We start from the raw sequence: 21,194 nt of genomic DNA, 5'->3' as shown, positions 1-21,194 counted from the left end.
ACACAGAACTTACTCTGCTGAGCTGAGGAGATTGTGAGGTAGAATATCTTCCTTTTTTACAAAGAGACGCTCAGGTGATATTTTCCTGTCAGCTTTTTACAGTTATACTGCATCAGTTTCAAGTGATTTAGCATATGAGTATTATGTTCCTTTAAAGGAAAAGTCTAGTCAAAATTAAACTTGATTCAGACTGAGCAAGCAATTTTAAGCAACTTTCTAATTTACTCCTACTATCAATTTTTCTTCGTTCCATTGGTATCTTTATTTAAAAAAGCAGTAATGTAAGCATAGGAGCCAGCCCATTTTTGGTTCAGCACCTGGGTAGTGCTTTCTGATTTGGTGTCTAAATGTAGCCACCAATAGGCAAGCGCTATCCAGGTGCTGAACCAAAAATGGGCCGGCTCCTAAGCTTACATTCAAATAAAGATACAAAGAGAACAAAGAAAAATTGATAATAGGTGTAAATTAGAAAGTTGCTTAAAGGGATACTGAACCCAATTTTTTTCTTTCATGATTCAGAAAGAGCATGCAATTTTAAGCAACGTTCTAATTATCTCCTGTTATCGATTTTTCTTCGTTCTCTTGGTATGTTAATTTAAGAAAGCAGGAATGTAAAGTTTACAAGCCAGTTTATATTTGGTTCAGCACCTGGGTACAGCTTGCTGATTGGTGGCTAAATGTAACCACCAATCAGCAAGCGCTATACAGGGTTCTGAACCAAAAATTGTAAGCTTACATTCCTGCTTTTTCAAATAAAGATGCCAAGAGAACAAAGAAAAATTGATAATAGGAGTAAATTAGAAAGTTGCTTAAAATTGCATGCTCTATCTGAATCATGAATGGAAAAAAAAATTGGGTTCAGTGTCCCTTTAAAATTGCATGCTCTATCTGAATCATGAAAGTTTAATTTTGACTAGACTATTCCTTTAAAGGTAAGTAATAAACTTACAATACAAGCAATATCACAAAATAACATATATTAATACAACCAAAACAAATGATATATAAAACACTGTGATCTAATGTAATAAAGGATAAAGTCCCCAAATGGATTGTAGTCCTGTATTAAGCAGTTCACCTTGAAGGAAAATAGAAAAGGTATTTATAGTGAAGTATTGCAAAAACTTGTATGATGTGACCCAGATGTCTGATGGACCGTACTCACGTGGAACAGTGCTATAGGCATATAAGGATACAACCTTAGAAAGTCTGCCACGGAATCTTCAATTCAAATTCGTACTTATTACATAAAAACATGATAGAGGACAAACATATCAAACAGGCAAGGCAAGTCTGAACAAGTAACAGCTCTACAGAAAATAAAACGCTCCTGTACAATGAGCGGTTGCGCCGATGATGGAGCCGGTTTGCCAGACCACTTAAACAGAATGCTTGAACAATACAAACAGTCCTTTTTGTATCAAATGCATCACTCCTGTAGTCATTCATTGTCAAATTCATGTTATAGTTCTTTTTGAGCTGATTCAACAAAAGTTTCCATAGGACCTGTCTTTAAGTTTGCAGGGTAAAATTTGGATTTAGAATGAACCTCTATATATTTCATAGGATTTTTTGTCTTTATCCGTTGTATTGTTTCTAAGTACAGGATTGCTAATAAATGACTTTTTTTTTAAAATTTCCTTCCATTTTTGGGACAATATTCTATACTATTTAAACATTAGAGCACAGTGTTTTATATAATTTGTTTTGATCAAAGTAATAAAATTAGTAAACAAAAAAAATACAACTATAAAGTTAGTACTGAAAACAAAATTTCCCTTTAAGAGACACAAAGTGCAAATGAAACCAGTCCGCTAGCAGCAATGCAACAAAAGGTAAGAAGAACTTGTTTTTCTTTCATGTAATTTGCAAGAGTCCATGAGCTAGTGACGTGTGGGATATACATTCCTACCAGGAGGGGGCAAAGTTTCCCAAACCTCAAAATGCCTATAAATACACCTCCCACCACACCCACAGCTCAGTTTTTACAAACGTTGCCTCCTATGGAGGTGGTGAAGTAAGTTTGTGCTTGATTTTTATGATTTCTTCTATGATAAGCGCTTCTAAGAATTCTGAAGCCCAATTCCTCTCAGAGTGCAGTGTTTGTCAGAGGGATGTGAAGAGAGTATTGCCTATTCTTTGTATGGTTTCCCTTGTGGGAAATCTTTTCAAGGGTTCTCTGTTATCGGTCGTAGGGATTCATCTCCTACCTCCCTTTTCAGATCGACGATATACTCTTATATACTATTGCCTCTGCGGATAGTTTTCAATACTGGTTTGGCTATCTTCTATATGTGGATGGGTGTCTTTCGGTAAGTATGTATTATTGTTTAAGACAATCTCAGCTATGGTTTGGTGCTTTATATATTAATAAAAAATTTTAAATATATGTATTTTACTTATATTTGCCATGAGTCAGGTCTATGTTTATTTCCCTTTTGCAGTCTTAACAGTTTCAGTATAGGAATCATGTTTGGGAAAGTTTATTTAAACTTTTTTTCTTACCTGGGGTTTTTAGTCATTTTCTAATTCAACTTGTTTTTCAATTATTTTTTTTCGCGGGCAAATCTAGGCTCGCAAGGACGCAAAATGCTGTTATTTATTGCGTCATACTTGGCGCAAATTTTTTTGGCGCAAATTTTGTCATTTCCTGTGTCTTTGTTGTCGCTAGTTGTTTTTGCGCGAAGTTGCGTTTGTTATGACACGAGTTGTGTCATTTACTGGTGTTGGTTTTGCGTGAAACTTTTTTTTACTTCCTTTTGCGTAATGCGTCATTCTTGGTGCCAACATTTAGTTATTTTACCCCTCTCCCTCTATTGCTCGCTGTTTTCATGATTTTTGAAAGCCTGCTTTTTTATTTTATTTAAAAAAAAAAAAAAAGGAAATTTATGCTTGCCTGATAAATTGATTTCTTCTATGGTACGACGAGTCCACGGATTCATACTTTACTTGTGGGATATTATCCTCCTGCTAACAGGAAGTGGCAAAGAGCACCACAACAGAGCTGTCTATATAGCTCCTCCCTTAGCTCCACCCCTCAGTCATTCGACCGAAGGTACAGGAAGAAAAAGGAGAAACTAAAAGGTGCAGAGGTGACTGAAGTTTAAAATCAAAAAATAAAATCTATCTTAAAATGACAGGGCGGGCCATGGACTCGTCGTACCATAGAAGAAATCAATTTATCAGGCAAGCATAAATTTCCTTTTCTTCTATAAGGTACGACGAGTCCATGGATTCATCCTTTACTTGTGGGATACAATACCAAAGCTACAGGACACGGATGAACGGGAGGGACAAGACAGATGGTTAAACAGAAGGCACCATTGCTTGAAGAACTTTTCTCCCAAAAATAGCCTCCGAAGAAGCAAAAGTATCAAATTTGGAAAATTTGGAAAAGGTAGAAGCGAAGACCAAGTCGCAGCCTTACAAATCTGTTCAACAGAAGCATCATTTTTAAAAGCCCATGTGGAAGCCACCGCTCTAGTAGAGTGAGCTGTAATCCATTCAGGAGGCTGCTGTCCGGCAGTCTCGTATGCCAAAAGGATGATGCTTTTCAGCCAAAAAGAAAGAGAGGTAGCCGTAGCTTTTTGACCTCTACGTTTTCCAGAATAGACAACAAACAAAGAAGATGTTTGACGGAAAACTTTGGTTGCTTGCAAGTAAAACTTCAAAGCACGAACCACGTCTAAGTTGTGCAACAGACGCTCCTTCTTAGAGGAAGGATTAGGACACAGAGAAGGAACAACAATTTCCTGATTGATATTCCTATTAGTAACAACCTTAGGAAGGAATCCAGGTTTGGTACGCAAAACCACCTTATCAGCATGGAAAACAAGATAAGGCGAGTCGCATTGTAATGCAGATAGTTCAGAAACTCTTCGAGCCGAAGAGATAGCAACTAAAAACAGAACTTTCCAAGATAGAAGCTTAATATCTATGGAATGCATAGGTTCAAACGGAACCCCTTGAAGAACTTTAAGAACTAAATTCAAACTCCATGGCAGAGCAACAGGTTTAAACACAGGCTTGATTCTAACTAAAGCCTGACAGAACGACTGAACGTCTGGAACATCTGCCAGATGCTTATGCAGTAGAATTGATAAAGCAGATATCTGTCCCTTTAAGGAACTAGCTGATAGCCCCTTCTCCAATCCTTCTTGGAGAAAGGACAAAATCCTAGGAATCCTGATCTTACTCCATGAGTAGCCTTTGGATTCGCACCAATAAAGATATTTACGCCATATCTTATGATAAATTTTCCTAGTGACAGGCTTTCGAGTCTGAATCAATGTATCTATGACCAAAATAAAGCGTTCAATCTCCAAGCAGTCAGCCGCAGAGAAACTAGATTTGGATGTTGGAACGGACCTTGAATCAGAAGGTCCTGTCTCAGTGGCAGAGTCCATGGTGGAAGGGATGACATGTCCACCAGGTCTGCATACCAAGTCCTGCGTGGCCACGCAGGTGCTATCAAAATCACAGAAGCTCTCTCCTGTTTGATTCTGGCAATCAAACGAGGAAGGAGAGGAAATGGTGGAAACACATAAGCCAGGTTGAACGACCAGGGTACTGCTAGAGCATCTATCAGTACTGCCTGAGGATCCCTTGACCTGGACCCATAACAAGGAAGTTTGGCGTTCTGGCGAGACGCCATCAGATCCAATTCTGGTGTGCCCCATTGCTGAATCAATTGTGCAAACACCTCCGGATGGAGTTCCCACTCCCCCGGATGAAAAGTCTGACAACTTAGAAAATACGCTTCCCAGTTCTCCACTCCTGGGATATAGATTGCTGATAGATGGCAAGAGTGAGTCTCTGCCCATCGAATTATTTTGGTAACCTCTATCATCGCTAGAGAACTCTTTGTTCCCCCCTGATGATTGATATATGCTACAGTCGTGATATTGTCCTACTGGAATCTTATGAATCTGGCCGAAGCCAGCTGAGGCCACGCCTGAAGCGCGTTGAATATCGCTCTCAGTTCTAGAATATTTATCGGGAGGAGGGCCTCCTCCTGAGTCCACAAACCCTGTGCTTTCAGGGAATTCCAGACTGCACCCCAGCCTAATAGGCTGGCGTCCGTCGTCACTATGACCCACGCTGGCCTGCGGAAACACATTCCCTGGGACAGATGATCCTGAGACAACCACCAAAGAAGAGAGGCTCTGGTCTCTTGATCCAGATTTATCTGAGGAGATAAATCTGCATAATCCGCATGCATAGTTGAAGTAGTCTGAGATGCAAGAGAGCAAACGGAACTATGTCCATTGCCGCTACCATTAGTCCGATTACCTCCATACACTGAGCCACTGATGGCCGAGGAATGGAATGAAGAGCTCGGCAGGTGGTTAAAATCTTTGATTTCCTGACCTCCGTCAGAAAAAATTTCATGTCCACCAAATCTATCAGAGTTCCCAGGAATGGAACTCTTGTGAGAGGGATAAGTGAACTCTTTTTTACGTTCACCTTCCACCCGTGAGATCTTAGAAAAGCCAACACGATGTCCGTGTGAGACTTGGCTAGTTGTTAAGTTGACGCCTGAATTAAGATATCGTCCAGATAAGGTGCCACTGCTATGCCCCACGGCCTTAGAACCGCCAGAAGGGAAAATTTGTGAAAATTCTGGGAGCCGTGGCCAACCCGAAGGGAAGAGCCACAAACTGGTAATGCTTGTCCAGAAAGGCGAACCTGAGGAACTGGTGATGATCTTTGTGGATAGGGATGTGTAGATACGCATCCTTTAAGTCCACGGTGGTCATATATTGACCCTCCTGGATCATTGGTAAAATAGTCCGAATGGTCTCCATCTTGAAAGATGGGACTCTGAGGAATTTGTTTAGGATCTTGAGATCTAAAATTGGTCTGAAGGTTCCCTCTTTTTTGGGAACCACAAACAGATTGGCGTAAAACCCCTGCCCCTGTTCTGCTTTCGGAACTGGGCGGATCACTCCCATGGTATATAGGTCTTCTACACAGCGTAAGAACGCCTCTCCTTTTGTCTGGTTTGCAGACAATTGAAAAAGATGGAATCTCCCCCTTGGAGGAGAATCTTTGAAATCTAGAAGATACCCCTGGGTTACAATTTCTAAAGCCCAGGAGTCCTGAACGTCTCTTGACCAAGCCTGAGGAAAGAGAGAAAGTCTGCCCCCTACTAGATCCGATCCCAGATCGGGGGCTACCCCTTCATGCTGTCTTGGTGGCAGCAGCGGGCTTCTTGGCCTGTTTACCTTTGTTCCAAGTCTGGTTTGAGCAAAATTCCCCTCTGGTTTTGCAGCAGGGAAAGAGGTAGAGGGACCACCTTTGAAGCTTCGAAAGGAGCGAAAATGATTTTGTTTGGTCCTCATCTTATTTGTCTTATCCTGAGGAAGGGCATGGCCTTTCCCTCCAGTGATGTCCGAAATGATCTCTTTCAGTTCAGGCCCAAATAGGGTCTTACCTTTGAAAGGGATGGCTAAAAGCTTAGATTTTGATGACACATCAGCAGACCAGGACTTAAGCCATAACGCTCTACGCGTTAAAATGGCAAAACCTGAATTCTTTGCCGCTAATTTAGCCAGTTGAAAAGCGGCATCTGTAATGAAAGAATTAGCTAGCTTGAGACCCCTACTTCTATCCAGAATATCATCTAATGGGGTCTCAACCTGAAGAGCCTCCTCCAGAGCCTCGAACCAAAAAGCAGCTGCAGTAGTTACAGGAACAATGCACGCTATAGGTTGGAGAAGAAAACCCTGATGAACAAATATTTTCTTAAGGAGACCCTCTAATTTTTTATCCATAGGATCTTTGAAAGCACAACTGTCCTCAATAGGTATAGTTGTACGCTTAGCCAGAGTAGAAATAGCTCCCTCCACCTTAGAGACCGTCTGCCACGAGTCCCGCATGGTGTCTGATATGGGAAACATTTTCTTAAAAGTAGGAGGGGGAGCGAACGGAATACCTGGTCTATCCCACTCCTTAGTAACAATGTCCGAAATCCTCTTAGGGACCGGAAAAACATCAGTGTAGGCAGGAAGCTCTAGAAATCTGTCCATTTTACACAATTTCTCTGGAACTACAATAGGGTCACAATCATCCAGAGTCGCTAAAACCTCCCTGAGCAACAAGCGGAGGTGTTCTAGTTTAAATTTAAAAGCCGTTATATCTAAATCTGTCTGGGGGAACATCTTTCCTGAATCAGAAATCTCTCCCTCAGACAGAAAATCCCTCACCCCCAACTCAGAACATTGTGAGGGTACATCGGATATGGCTAATAAAGCTTCAGAGGGCTCAGCATTTGTTCTCACACCAGACCTACTGCGCTTCCCCTGCAACCCAGGCAGCTAAGATAAAACTTCTGTGAGGGTAGTATTCATAACTGCGACCATATCTTGCAGGGTGAAAGAATTAGACGCACTAGAAGTACTTGGCGTCGCTTGTGCGGGCGTTAATGGTTGTGACACTTGGGGAGAATTAGATGGCATAACCTTATTCCCTTCTGACTGAGAATCATCCTGCAACATACTTTTAGTAGCTAAAATATGTTCTTTGCAATTTATTGACCTTTCAGTGCATGAGGGACACATTCTAAGTGGGGGTTCCACAATGGCTTCTAAACTTATTGAACATTGACTTTCCTCAATGTCAGACATGTTGAACAGGCTAGTAATGACTACAAACAAGCTTGAAAAACACTTTATTTAGTGAAAAAACATAAATCTTAAAAAACGATACTGCGCCTTTAAGAGAAAAAAAGGCATACACGTTCTGCAAAACTGCTTTAAAATACACCAAACTTTCCAAATTTTTGATAGCAGAATCAATTTGTGTAGTTAAGTTTGCCCCACAAGAAATTAAAACATTTAACCCTTTAATGTGCAAACCGGATTGAAATAAGGCCTAAATCCGGAAAAAACACCCCCAGCACCTCGCCACAGCCCTGCTGTGGCGCCTACCTGCCCTCAGGGATTGTAAATATGTGGTTAAAGCTTCAATTTGTCCCAAAACATCCACAAGGGCCCTCAGGAGTTGCAGCTTGCTGAGTGAAAACAACTGCGCATCTGAGGCGCGAAAATAGGCCTCGCCCATCTCACTCGATGTCTCTACAGCCTCAAAGAACCGCACCAGAGCGGTTTTAAACTAGCCATGTGGGCTCTGAGACCCAAAAAATAAGCCAAGTGTACCCTCAATAAAGTTGCCCAAAAAACGTTATTGCCCACAAAACGTTAAAAGCACTCCCAGTTACAAAATGTTTGCCCACAAACATTCAAAAACTCAGTGTCAACCATTTTTTAACTAGCCCCTTATTGCAAGCTTAGTAATGCCCTTCTATAGCTCTTAGGATTACTGCTTACCCTCATGGGGATACTGTCAGCCTTTCTGAAATACACAGTCTCTCCAGAAAAAATGACTGAACATACCTCACTGCTATATAGCATGAAAACGTTCCTCACACTGAAGTTTCCTGCACCCCTCAGCCTCTGTGGGAACTGTACTGGATCTTAATGACAAATGCTAAGATCATCATCCTCCAGGCAGAAGTCTTCATCCATCTGCTGCCTGAGAGTAAATAGTACACACCGGTACCATTTAAAACAAAAAAACTCTTGCTTAAAGAAATTAAAAACTAATATTTTATCACCTCTTTCACTTTACCCTTCCTAGTACTTAGAGTAGGCAAAGAGAATGACTGGAGGGTGGAGCTAAGGGAGGAGCTATATAGACAGCTGTGCTGTGGTGCTCTTTGCCACTTCCTGTTAGCAGGAGGATAATATCCCACAAGTAAAGGATGAATCCGTTGACTCGTCGTACCTTATAGAAGAAATACTATCTTTGTTTTCTTTCATGTAATTGGCAAGAGTCCATGAGCTAGTGACGTATGGGATATACATTCCTACCAGGAGGGGCAAAGTTTCCCAAACCTCAAAATGCCTATAAATACACCCCCCCACCACACCCACAATTCAGTTTTACAAACTTTGCCTCCTATGGAGGTGGTGAAGTAAGTTTGTGCTAGATTTCTACGTTGACTTGATATGCGCTTCTCAGCATGCTGAAGCCCGGTTCCTCTCAGAGTGCAGTGAATGACAGAGGGATGTGAAGGGAGTATTACCTATTGAATGCAATGGTCATCCTAACGGGGATCTATTTCATAGATTCTCTGTTATCGGTCGTAGAGATTCTTCTCCTACCTCCCTTTTCAGATCGACGATATACTCATATATACCATTACCTCTGCTGATTCTCGTTTCAGTACTGGTTTGGCTATCTACTTTATGTAGATGAGTGTCTTTTGGTAAGTATGTTTTCCTTTATTAAGACACTCTTAGCTATGGTTTGGCAATTTAAATGTAAAGTTCTAAATATAATGTTTGTACTTATATTTGCCATGATTCAGGTTTATGAGTATATTTCCTTTTTACAGACTGTCAGTTTCATTTTAGGAAATGCACATATAAAAAAAACAAAAAAAAATTTCTTACCTGAAATTTTTCAAATTGACTTTTTTTCTAAATTGCGGGCTGTTAGGCTCGTGGGTGCGTAAAATGCTATAATTTATTGCGTCATTCTTGGCGCGAGAATTACGTTTGTTGACGTATTTTCGTCATTTCCGGCATCTTAGTTGGCGCCGAGAATTTTCACGTAGTTGCGTCATCTATGACGCTCGTGTTTGTTGCAGACATTTTTGGCGCCAAAAAATATTTTGTCAGTTGTGGGCGTCATACTTGGCGCCAGACTTTTGACATTATTTAAGTCTTCATGTATTTTTGCTTCTGGTTTCCAGAGGCTTATTCTGTTTGCATTTTTTCCCCATTCCTGAAACTGTCATATAAGGAAATTGATAATTTTGCTTTATATGTTGTTTTTTCTTTTACATATTGTAAGATGTCTCAATCTGACCCTGTATCAGAATCTACTTCTGAAATGCTGCTGCCTGATGTCGGTTCTACCAAAGCTAAGTGCATTTGTTGTAAACTTGTGGTAACTGTTCCTCTGGCTGTAGTTTGTGTTAGTTATCATGATAAACTTTCTAAAGCAGACAATATTTCCATTATTAGTAGTCCATAACCTGTTGTTGTTCCTTCAACATCTAATGTTCAGGATATTCCTGTTAATGTGAGAGAATTTGTTTCTAATTCTATTCAGAAGGCCCTGTCTGTTATACCACCTTCTAATAAACGTAAAAGGTCTTTTAAAACTTCTCATGAGTTCGATGAATTTTTAAATGACCGACAGCATTCTGATTTATCTATCTCTGATGAGGATCTATCTGGTTCAGAAGATTCTGCCTCAGATATTGACACTGACAAAACTTCATATTTATTTAAAATGGAGTATATTCCTTCTTTATTAAAAGAGGTGTTGATTGCATTAGATATGGAGGAGACTAGTCCTCTTGACATTAAAACCAGTAAATGTTTAAATTCAGTTTTTAAACCTCATGTAGTTATTCCAGAGGTTTTTCCAGTTCCTGATGCTATTTCAGAGGTAATTTCTAGGGAATGTAATAGTCTGGGTACTTCATTTACTCCTTCTTCAAGGTTTAAAAGACTGTACCCTTTGCCGACTGATAGATTGGAGTTTTGGGAAAAGATCCCCAAAGTTGATGGGGCTATCTCTACTCTTGCTAAGTGTACTACCATTCCTACGGCAGATATCTTATCTAAGGAAGGCTTATTTATGTTCAGGTCATCTTCTTAGGCCTGCTATTTCTTTGGCTGATGTTGCTGCGGCTTCAACTTTTTGGTTGGAAACTTTAGTGCAACAAGTACCAGATCCTAATGTGTATAACATTGTTAAGCTAATTCAACATGCTAATAATTTCATTTGTGATGCCATTTTTTATATAATTAGAATTGATGTCAGGTATATGTCTTTAGCTAGAAGAGCTTTATGGCTTAAATCTTGGAATGCGGATATGACTTCTAAGTCAACGTTGCTATCTCTATCTTTCCAAGGTAATAAATTATTTGGTTCTCAGTTGGATTCTATAATTTCAACTGTCACTGGGGGGGAAGGGAGCCTTTTTGCCTCAGGATAAAAAATCTAAGGGTACATTTAGGGCTGCTTTAGGACTGCTAACCGTTTTCGTTCCTTTTGTCAGAATAAGGAACAGAAACCTGACCCTTCCCCTAAAGGAACGGTTTCCAATTGGAAGCCTTCTCCAGTCTGGAATAAATCCAAGCCTTTTAGAAAATCAAAACCAGCCCCCAAGTCCGCATGAAGGTGCGGCTCTCATTCCAGCGCAGATGGTAGGGGGCAGACTTCGATTTTTCAAGGATATTTGGATCAATTCAATCCAAAATCATTGAATTCAGAACATTGTTTCTCAAGGGTACAGAATAGGTTTCAAGGTAAGACCGCCTGTGAGAAGTTTCTTTCTCTCACGCATTCCAGTGAACCCAGTAAAGGCTTTCCTGAAGTGTGTTTCAGACCTGGAGTTATCCGGGGTAATTGTGCCAGTTCCATATCTGGAACGGGGTCTGGGGTTTTATTCAAATCTGTTCATTGTTCCAAAGATAGAGAATTCTTTCAGACCAGTTCTGGATCTAAACATTTTTAATCGTTATGTAAGAATACCAACATTCAAAATGGTGACTATAAGGACTATTCTGCCTTTTGTTCAGCAAGGGCATTATATGTCCACAATAGACTTACAGGATGCTTATCTTCATATTCCGATTCATCCAGATCATTATCAGTTCCTGAGATTCTCTTTTCTAGACAAGCATTACCAATTTGTTGCTCTTCCTTTTGGCCTAGCAACAGCTCCAAGGATTTTTTCAAAGGTTCTCGGTGCCCTACTCTCTGTAATCAGAGAGCGGGGTATTGTGGTGTTTCCTTATTTGTACGATATCTTGGTACTTGCTCAGTCTTTACATTCTGCAGAATCTCACATGAATCAACTAGTGTTGTTTCTTCAAAGACATGGTTGGAGGATCAATTTACCAAAAAGTTCCTTGATTCCTCAGACAAGGGTAATTTTATAGGACTCCAAATAGATTCAGTATCCATGACTTTGTCTCTAACAGACAAAAGACATCTGAAATGGTTTCAGCTTGTCGGAACCTTCAGTCTCAGTCATTCCCTTCAGTAGCTATGTGCATGGAGGTTTTAGGTCTCATGACTGCACCATCGGACGCGATCCCCTTTGCTCGTTTTCACATGAGACCTCTTCAGCTTTGTATGCTGAACCAATGGTGCAGGGATTATACAAATATATCACAATTAATATCCTTAAATCCCAATATTCGACTATCTCTGACTTGGTGGTTAGATCACCACCGTTTGGTCCAGGGGGCCTCTTTTGTTCGTCCAACCTGGACTGTGATTTCAACAGATGCAAGTCTTTCAGGTTTGGGAGCTGTCTGGGGATCTCTGACAGTGCAGGGGGTTTGGAAATCTCAAGAGGCGAGATTACCAATCAATATTTTGGAACTCCGTGCGATTCTCAGAGCTCTTCAGTTTTGGCCTCTTCTGAAGAGAGAACCATTTATTTGTTTTCAGACAGACAATGTCACGACCTTGGCATATGTCAATCATCAAGGTGGGACTCACAGTCCTCAAGCTATGAAAGAAGTATCTCAGATACTTGCATGGGCAGACTCCAGCTCCTGTCTAATCTCTGCGGTCCATATCCCAGGTATAGACAATTGGGAAGCGGATTATCTCAGTCGCCAGACTTTACATCCGGGAGAATGGTCTCTTCACCCAGATGTGTTTCTTCAGATTGTTCAGATGTGGGGGCTTCCAGAAATAAATCTGATGGCTTCTCATCCAAACAGGAAACTTCCCAGGTATCTGTCCAGGTCCAGGAATCCTCAGGCGGAAGCAGTGGATGCGTTGTCACTTGCTTGAAATTATCAACCTGCTTATATCTTTCCGTCTCTAGTTCTTCTTCCAAGAGTGATTTCCAAAATCATAATGGAGCGTTCATTTGTACTGCTGGTGGCTCCAGCATGGCCACACAGGTTTTGGTATGGGGATCTTGTTCGGATGTCCAGTTGCCAACCTTGGTCACTTCCGTTAAGGCCAGACCTTCTATCTCAAGGTCCATTTTTCCATCAGGATCTCAAATCATTAAATTTGAAGGTATGGAGATTGAACGTTTAGTGCTTAGTCATAGAGGTTTCTCTCACTCAGTGATTAATACTATTTTGCAGGCTCGCAAATCTGTGTCTAGAAAGATTTATTACCGAGTTTGCAAGACTTACATTTCATGGTGTTCTTCTCATAAATTTTCTTGGCATTCTTTTAGAATTCCTAGAATTTTACAGTTTCTTCAGGATGGTTTGGATAAGGGTTTTTCTGCAAGTTCTTTGAAAGGACAAATCTCTGCTCTTTCTGTTCTGTTTCACAGAAAAATTGCTAATCTTCCTGACATTCATTGTTTTGTACAGGCTTTGGTTTGTATCAAGCCTGTCATTAAGCCAATTTCTCCTCCTTGGAGTCTTAATTTGGTATTGAGGGCTTTACAGGCTCCTCCGTTTGAGCCTATGCATTCTCTGGACATTAAATTACTTTCTTGGAAAGTATTGTTTCTTTTGGCCATCTCTTCTGCTAGAAGAGTTTCTGAATTATCTGCTCTTTCTTGTGAGTCTCCTTTTCTGATTTTTCATCAGGATAAAGCGGTTTTGCAGACTTCTTTTAAATTTTTACCTAAGGTTGTGAATTCCAACAACATTAGTAGAGAAATTGTTGTCCCTTCGTTGTGTCCTAATCCTAAGAATTCTTTGGAAAGATCTTTACATTCTTTGGACGTGGTTAGAGCTTTGAAATAGTATGTTGAAGCTACTAAAGATTTCAGAAAGACTTCTAGTCTATTTGTTATCTTTTCTGGTTCTAGGAAAGGTCAGAAGGCTTCTGACATTTCTTTGGCATCTTGGTTAAAGCTTTTGATTCATCATGCTTATTTGGAGTCGGGTAAATCCCCGCCTCAGAGGATTACGGCTCATTCTACTAGGTCAGTTTCTACTTCCTGGGCTTTTAAGAATGAAGCTTCTGTTGATCAGATTTGCAAAGCAGCAACTTCGTCTTCTTTGCATACTTTTACTAAATTCTACCATTTTTATGTTTTCTCTTTTTCAGAAGCAGTTTTTGGTAGAAAAGTTCTTCAGGCAGCTGTTTCAGTTTGATTCTTCTGCTTATAATTTCAGTTTTTTTCATTATAAAGATTAAAACTTTTTGATTTGGGTTGTGGATTCTTTTTTCAGCGGAATTGGCTGTCTTTATTTTTATCCCTCCCTCTCTAGTGCCACATCTTCGGTATTTGCTATCCCATACGTCACTAGCTCATGGACTCTTGCCAATTACATGAAAGAAAACATAATTTATGTAAGAACTTACCTGATAAATTCATTTCTTTCATATTGGCAAGAGTCTATGAGGCCCACCTTTTTTGTGGTGGTTATGATTTTTTTGTATAAAGCACAATTATTCCAATTCCTTGTTGATGCTTTCGCTCCTTTCTTATCACCCCACTTCTTGGCTATTCATTAAACTGAATTGTGGGTGTGGTGGGGGGTGTATTTATAGGCATTTTGAGGTTTGGGAAACTTTGCCCCTCCTGGTAGGATTGTATATCCCATACGTCACTAGCTCATGGACTCTTGCCAATATCAAAGAAATTAATTTATCAGGTAAGTTCTTACATAAATTATGTTTTTTTCCTATCTACTGAAACCGTTACATTGTGGAAATTGAATGTTTTGCCTAATGTTATTTTTATTTTTCTGTTACATTTTGCAAGATGTTTCATTCTTATCCTGACTCTGATGTTACTGTATAAACTATGATGCCCTGAAACACAATTCTACAAAGCTAAGTGTGTTTTTTTTTCTTTAGCTCAATTATGTGGCTTTTATTTATCATGTTTCTATATTTACAATAACATTTACTGTTCTTACTTACTCAGTTCATGTACTTGATTTCATCTGCAAATATCATATGTTATTGATTTTATCATAAAGGTTATGACTGCTATTATACCTTCAAGTAAACTTACAAGGTCTTTCCAAAATTATTAAAATTTAATTAATTTTGTTCTGAACAACAGCATTCTTAAAGGGACAGTCTAGGCCAAAAAAACTTTCATGATTCAGATAGAGCATGTAATTTTAAACAATTTTCCAATTTACTTTTATCACCAATTTTGCTTTGTTCTCTTGGTATTCTTAATTGAAAGCTTAACCTAGGAGGTTCATATGCTAATTTCTAAGACCTTGAAGGTCACCTCTTTTCAGAATGCATTTTAACAGTTTTTCACCACTAGAGGGTGTTAGTTCATGTATTTCATATAGATAACACTGTGCTTGTGCACGTGAAGTTATCTGGGAGCAGGCACTGATTGGCTAAACTGCAAGTCTGTCAAAAGAACTGAAATAAGGGGGCAGTTTGCAGAGGCTTAGATACAAGGTAATCACAGAGGTAAAAAGTATATAAATATAACTGTTGGTTATGTAAAACTGGGGAATGGGTAATAAAGGGATTATCTATCTTTTAAAACAATAACAATTCTGGTGTAGACTGTCGCTTTAAGTTTATTCTGCTGATGAAGGTTTCTTTGGCTCAAAGGATCCTCTATCAGACAGTTTGTTACAAATTCTCAGTTTTTATTTGAACATTTTTTGTTCTTTGTTAAGGAAATTTTGTTATTTTTAGCTTTTAGGAGTCTAGTCCTCCTATTAACTATCAGCCAGATTACGAGTTTGGTGTTATGAGTGAAAAAGCATCATAATGGTCCATAACGATGCTTTTTCCCGAATGTTGCTATTACAAGTCTTGTTGGTATAGGTGTACCGCACACCTTTTTGGCCGTCACGCAACGTCAGTACCGCACTTTTAAAAAAGTCCTTTTTCAATGGGACTTTCATAGCGCAGGTATTACGAGTTTTGCGGGGAGGCCAAAAAGTGAGCGGTACAGCCTAAAATGACAAGATCCGTACCGCCATCTAATGTCAGTAGTTATGAGTTTTACTCATAACTAAACTGTCACAAAGTACAGTAACACCTATAAACTACCTGTTAAACCCTAAACCAAGGCCCTCCTGCATCGCAAATAATAAAATAAAACTTCTAACCCCTAATCTGCCGTTCTGGACATCGCCGCCACTTAAAAAATGTATTAACCCCTATTTCCGCCGATCCCCGACATCGTCGCCACTATAATAAAATTATTAACCCCTAAACCGCCGCCCTCCCGCATCGCAAACACTATTTAAATATAATTAACCCCTAATCTGCCGTCCGCCCACTCCGCCGCTATAATAAACCTATTAACCCCTAAACCTAACGTAACCCTAACACCCCCTAACTTAAATATAATTTAAAAATTTTTGAATAAAACCTACTATAATTACCTAAATAATTCCTATTTAAAACTAAATACAAACTTACCTGTAAAATAAACCCTAAGCTAGCTACAAAATAATTAATAGTTACATTGTTGTTGGCTTATTTCCCAGATAAGTTTGTATTTATTTTATCTAGGTAGACTAGTTAATAAATAGTTATTAACTAACGCCTAGATTTAGAGTTTTGCGGCCAAAGGGGTGCGTTAGCTACACATGCTTTTTTCCCCCCGCACATTTTAAATACCGCTGGTATTTAGAGTTCACAGAAGGGCTGCGTTAGGCTCCAAAAAGGGAGCGTATAGCATAATTTACCCCCACTGCAACTCTCAATACCAGCGGTGCTTACGGACGCGGCCAGCTTCAAAAACGTGCTCGTGCATGATTCCCCCATAGGAAACAATGGGGCCATTTGAGCTGAAAAAAAAACTAACGCCTGCAAAAAAGCAGCGTTCAGCTCCTAACGCAGCCCCATTGTTTCCTATGGGGAAACACTTTCTAAGTCTGCACCTAACACCCTAACATTAACCCTGAGTCTAAACACCCCTAACCTTACACTTATTAACCCCTAATCTGCCGACCCCGCTATTGCTGACCCCTGCATTTTATTATTAACCCCTAATCTGCCGCTCCGTACACCACCGCAACCTACGTTATCCCTATGTACCCCTAATCTGCTGCCCCTAACACCGCCGACCCCTATATTATATTTATTAACCCCTAATCTGCCGCCCCCAACGTCGCCGCCACCTACCTACAATTATTAACTCCTAATCTGCCGACCGGACCTCGCCGCTACTATAATAAAGTTATTAACCCCTAATCCGCCTCATTCCCGCCTCAAAAACCCTATAATAAATAGTATTAACCCCTAATCTGCCCTCCCTAACATCACCGACACCTAACTTCAAGTATTAACCCCTAATCTGCCGACCGGACCTCGCCGCTACGCTAATAAATGTATTAACCCCTAAAACTAAGTCTAACACTAACACCCCCCTAAATTAAATATAATTTAAATCTAACGAAATAAAATAAATGTTATTAACTAAAGTATTCCTATTTAAAGCTAAATACTTACCTGTAAAATAAACCCTAATATAGCTACAATATAAATAATAATTATATTGTAGCTATTTTAGAATTAATATTCATTTTACAGGCAACTTTGTATTTATTTTAACCAGGTACAATAGCTATTAAATAGTTAATAACTATTTAATAGCTACCTAGTTAAAATAATTACAAAATTACCTGTAAAATAAATCCTAACCTAAGTTTCAATTAAACCTAACACTACACTATCAATAAATTAATTACATACAAATACCTACAAATAAATACAATTAAATAAACGAACTAAAGTACAAAAAATAAAAAAAGAACTAAGTTACAAAAAATAAAAAAATAATTTACAAACATTATAAAAATATTACAACAATTTTAAGCTAATTACACCTACTCTAAGCCCCCTAATAAAATAACAAAGCCCCCCAAAATAAAAAAAATGCCCTACCCTATTCTAAAATAAAAATTGAAAAGCTCTTTTACCTTACCAGCCCTTAAAAGGACCTTTTGCGGGGCATGCCCCAAAGAATTCTGCTCTTTTGCATGTAAAAAAAAAAACATACAATACCCCCCCCAACATTACAACCCACCACCCACATACCCCTAATCTAACCCAAACCCCCCTTAAATAAACCTAACACTAAGCCCCTGAAGATCTCCCTACCTTGTCTTCACCACGCCGGGTATCACCGATCCGTCCAGAAGAGGGTCCGAAGTCTTCATCCAATCCGGGCGATGTCTTCATCCAAGCCCAAGCGGGGGCTGAAGAGGTCCATCATCCGGGTGAAGTCTTGATCAAAGCGGGGGCTGCAGAGGTCCATAATCCGGCTGAAGTCTTGATCCAAACGGGGGCTGAAGAGGTCCATCATCCGGCTGAAGTCTTCTATCAAGCGGCATCTTCAATCTTCTTTCTTCCGGCTCCGTCTTCATCCCGCCGACGCGGAACATCCATCCTGGCCGACGACTTCCCGACGAATGACGGTTCCTTTAAGGGACGTCATCCAAGATGGCGTCCCTCGAATTCCGATTGGCTGATAGGATTCTATCAGCCAATCGGAATTAAGGTAGGAAAATTCGGATTGGCTGATGGAATCAATGATGATCCAATCAGCCAATCAGATTGAGCTCGCATTCCATTGGCTGATCGGATATAATCCTATCAGCCAATCGGAATTCGAGGGACGCCATCTTGGATGACGTCCCTTAAAGGAACCGTCATTCGTCGGGAAGTCGTCGGCCAGGATGGATGTTCCGCGTCGGCGGGATGAAGATGGAGCCGGAAGAATGAAGATTGAAGATGCCGCTTGATAGAAGACTTCAGCCGGATGATGGACCTCTTCAGCCCCCGCTTGGATCAAGACTTCAGCCGGATGATGGACCTCTTCAGCCCCCGCTTGGATCAAGACTTCAGCCGGATGATGGACCTCTTCAGCCCCCGCTTGGGCTTGGATGAAGACATCGCCCGGATTGGATGAAGACTTCGGACCCTCTTCTGGAAGGATCGGTGATACCCGGCGTGGTGAAGACAAGGTAGGGAGATCTTCAGGGGCTTAGTGTTAGGTTTATTTAAGGGGGGTTTGGGTTAGATTAGGGGTATGTGGGTGGTGGGTTGTAATGTTGGGGGGGTATTGTATGGTTTTTTTTAAAGGCAAAAGAGCAGAATTCTTTGGGGCATGCCCTGCAAAAGGCCCTTTTAAGGGCTGGTAAGGTAAAAGAGCTTTTCAATTTTTATTTTAGAATAGGGTAGGGCATTTTTTTATTTTGGGGGGCTTTGTTATTTTATTAGGGGGCTTAGAGTAGGTGTAATTAGCTTAAAATTGTTGTAATATTTTTATGTTTGTAAATAATTTTTTTGTTTTTTGTAACTTAGTTCTTTTTTTATTTTTTGTACTTTAGTTAGTTTATTTAATTGTATTTATTTGTAGGTATTTGTATGTAATTAATTTATTGATAGTGTAGTGTTAGGTTTAATTGTAACTTAGGTTAGGATTTATTTTACAGGTAATTTTGTAATTATTTTAACTAGGTAGCTATTAAATAGTAAATAACTATTTAATAGCTATTGTACCTGGTTAAAATAAATACAAAGTTGCCTGTAAAATAAATATTAATCCTAAAATAGCTACAATATAATTATTATTTATATTGTAGCTATATTAGGGTTTATTTTACAGGTAAGTATTTAGCTTTAAATAGGAATAATTTATTTAATAAGATTTATTTTATTTCGTTAGATAAAAATTATATTTAACTTAGGGGGGTGTTAGGGTTAGGTTTAGACTTAGCTTTAGGGGTTAATACATTTATTAGAGTAGCAGCGAGGTCCGGTCGGCAGATTAGGGGTTAATACTTGAAGTTAGGTGTCGGTGATGTTAGGGAGGGCAGATTAGGGGTTAATACTATTTATTATAGGGTTTTTGAGGCAGGAGTGAGGCGGATTAGGGGTTAATAACTTTATTATAGTAGCGGTGAGGTCCGGTCGGCAGATTAGGGGTTAATAATTGTAGGTAGGTGGCGGCGACGTTGGGGGAGGCAGATTAGGGGTTAATAAATATAATATAGGGGTCGGCGGTGTTAGGGGCAGCAGATTAGGGGTACATAGGGATAATGTAGGTTGCGGCGGTGTGCGGTCGGCAGATTAGGGGTTAAAAAATTTTATTAGAGTGGCAGCAATGTGGGGGGGCCTCGGTTTAGGGGTACATAGGTAGTTTATGGGTGTTAGTGTACTTTAGAGCACAGTAGTTAAGAGCTTTATGAACCAGCGTTAGCCCAGAAAGCTCTTAACTCCTGGATTTTTTCTACGGCTGGAGTCTTGTCATTAGATTTCTAACGCTCACCTCAGCCAAGACTCTAAATACCGGCGTTAGAAAGATCCCATTGAAAAGATAGGATACGCAAATGGCGTAGGGGGATCTGCGGTATGGAAAAGTCGCGGCTCCAAAGTGAGCGTTAGACCTTTACCTACACGACTCTAAATACCAGCGGTAGCCCAAAACCAGCGTTAGGAGCCCCTAACGCTGGTTTTGACGGCTAACACAGAACTCTAAATATAAAATACAAACTAAAATGGTTTATCCTGATTCCCTCTTGGGACTGTACTACTATTTCTATGGAAATTGGTACTTATTTTCAGGATTCTTTAGAGTTTGAATATAACCGTAGTAGAGCATATTCATGTACTGTTTATAGTTTTAGCTCAGCTTTATCTGTGGCTGACATTACTGTTCTCTCAACCTTTTGTTGAACAGTTAGCATAAGTAGTTTCCGATTCTCAAGTATATAACACTGTTTATTTACTTCAGATGTATTCATTTAATGTTTACTATATATATTATTATGGTTTCAAATATATTTTATTATCTCTATCTTGTTAGGATAAGAATTTGTTTGATTTCTATTATCTCCACTATTTCTGGAGGTTTAGAGTTTTTTCTGCCCTACTTTTAGTCCGGTGATGTAGATCAGTTGGTGAATGTCCTGACAACAAACGCTTGTTCTAGATCCAAGGGTCATAGATTCATATCCCGGCAGGGTTATTACAGGTCTTTGGCCTTTTCAAAGTCAATGTATTGTGTACCTTTTATTTGGGTAACCCCTATATATACCTTAAAGGGACATACAACAAGTTGGGATAGAGACAAAATATAATAATATGTACTTTAAATACTTTACCTGCAAATTTATACTGCAGTGCCTCGTCATTAACCCTTTCTTTTTAGTTTCTGAATTGTACAGCTCTAGCTCCCCCCACACATTTCCTTCTATGGCGGTATCTATATCTATGGCTGTATCTATATCTAT

General features: G+C 39.6%; 1 protein-coding gene across 1 annotated transcript in view; it reads right to left on the bottom strand.

The window, feature by feature from the left end:
* DNAH11 (dynein axonemal heavy chain 11) overlaps positions 1 to 21,194 on the bottom strand; it is an 851,888-nt gene that overhangs the window by 35,342 nt on the left and 795,352 nt on the right.

This window comes from Bombina bombina, chromosome 5 (assembly GCF_027579735.1).
Source record: "Bombina bombina isolate aBomBom1 chromosome 5, aBomBom1.pri, whole genome shotgun sequence".
NCBI lineage: Eukaryota > Metazoa > Chordata > Amphibia > Anura > Bombinatoridae > Bombina > Bombina bombina.
Note: the sequence above shows the minus strand (reverse complement) of the source record. Positions and strands in the feature narration are given on the sequence as shown.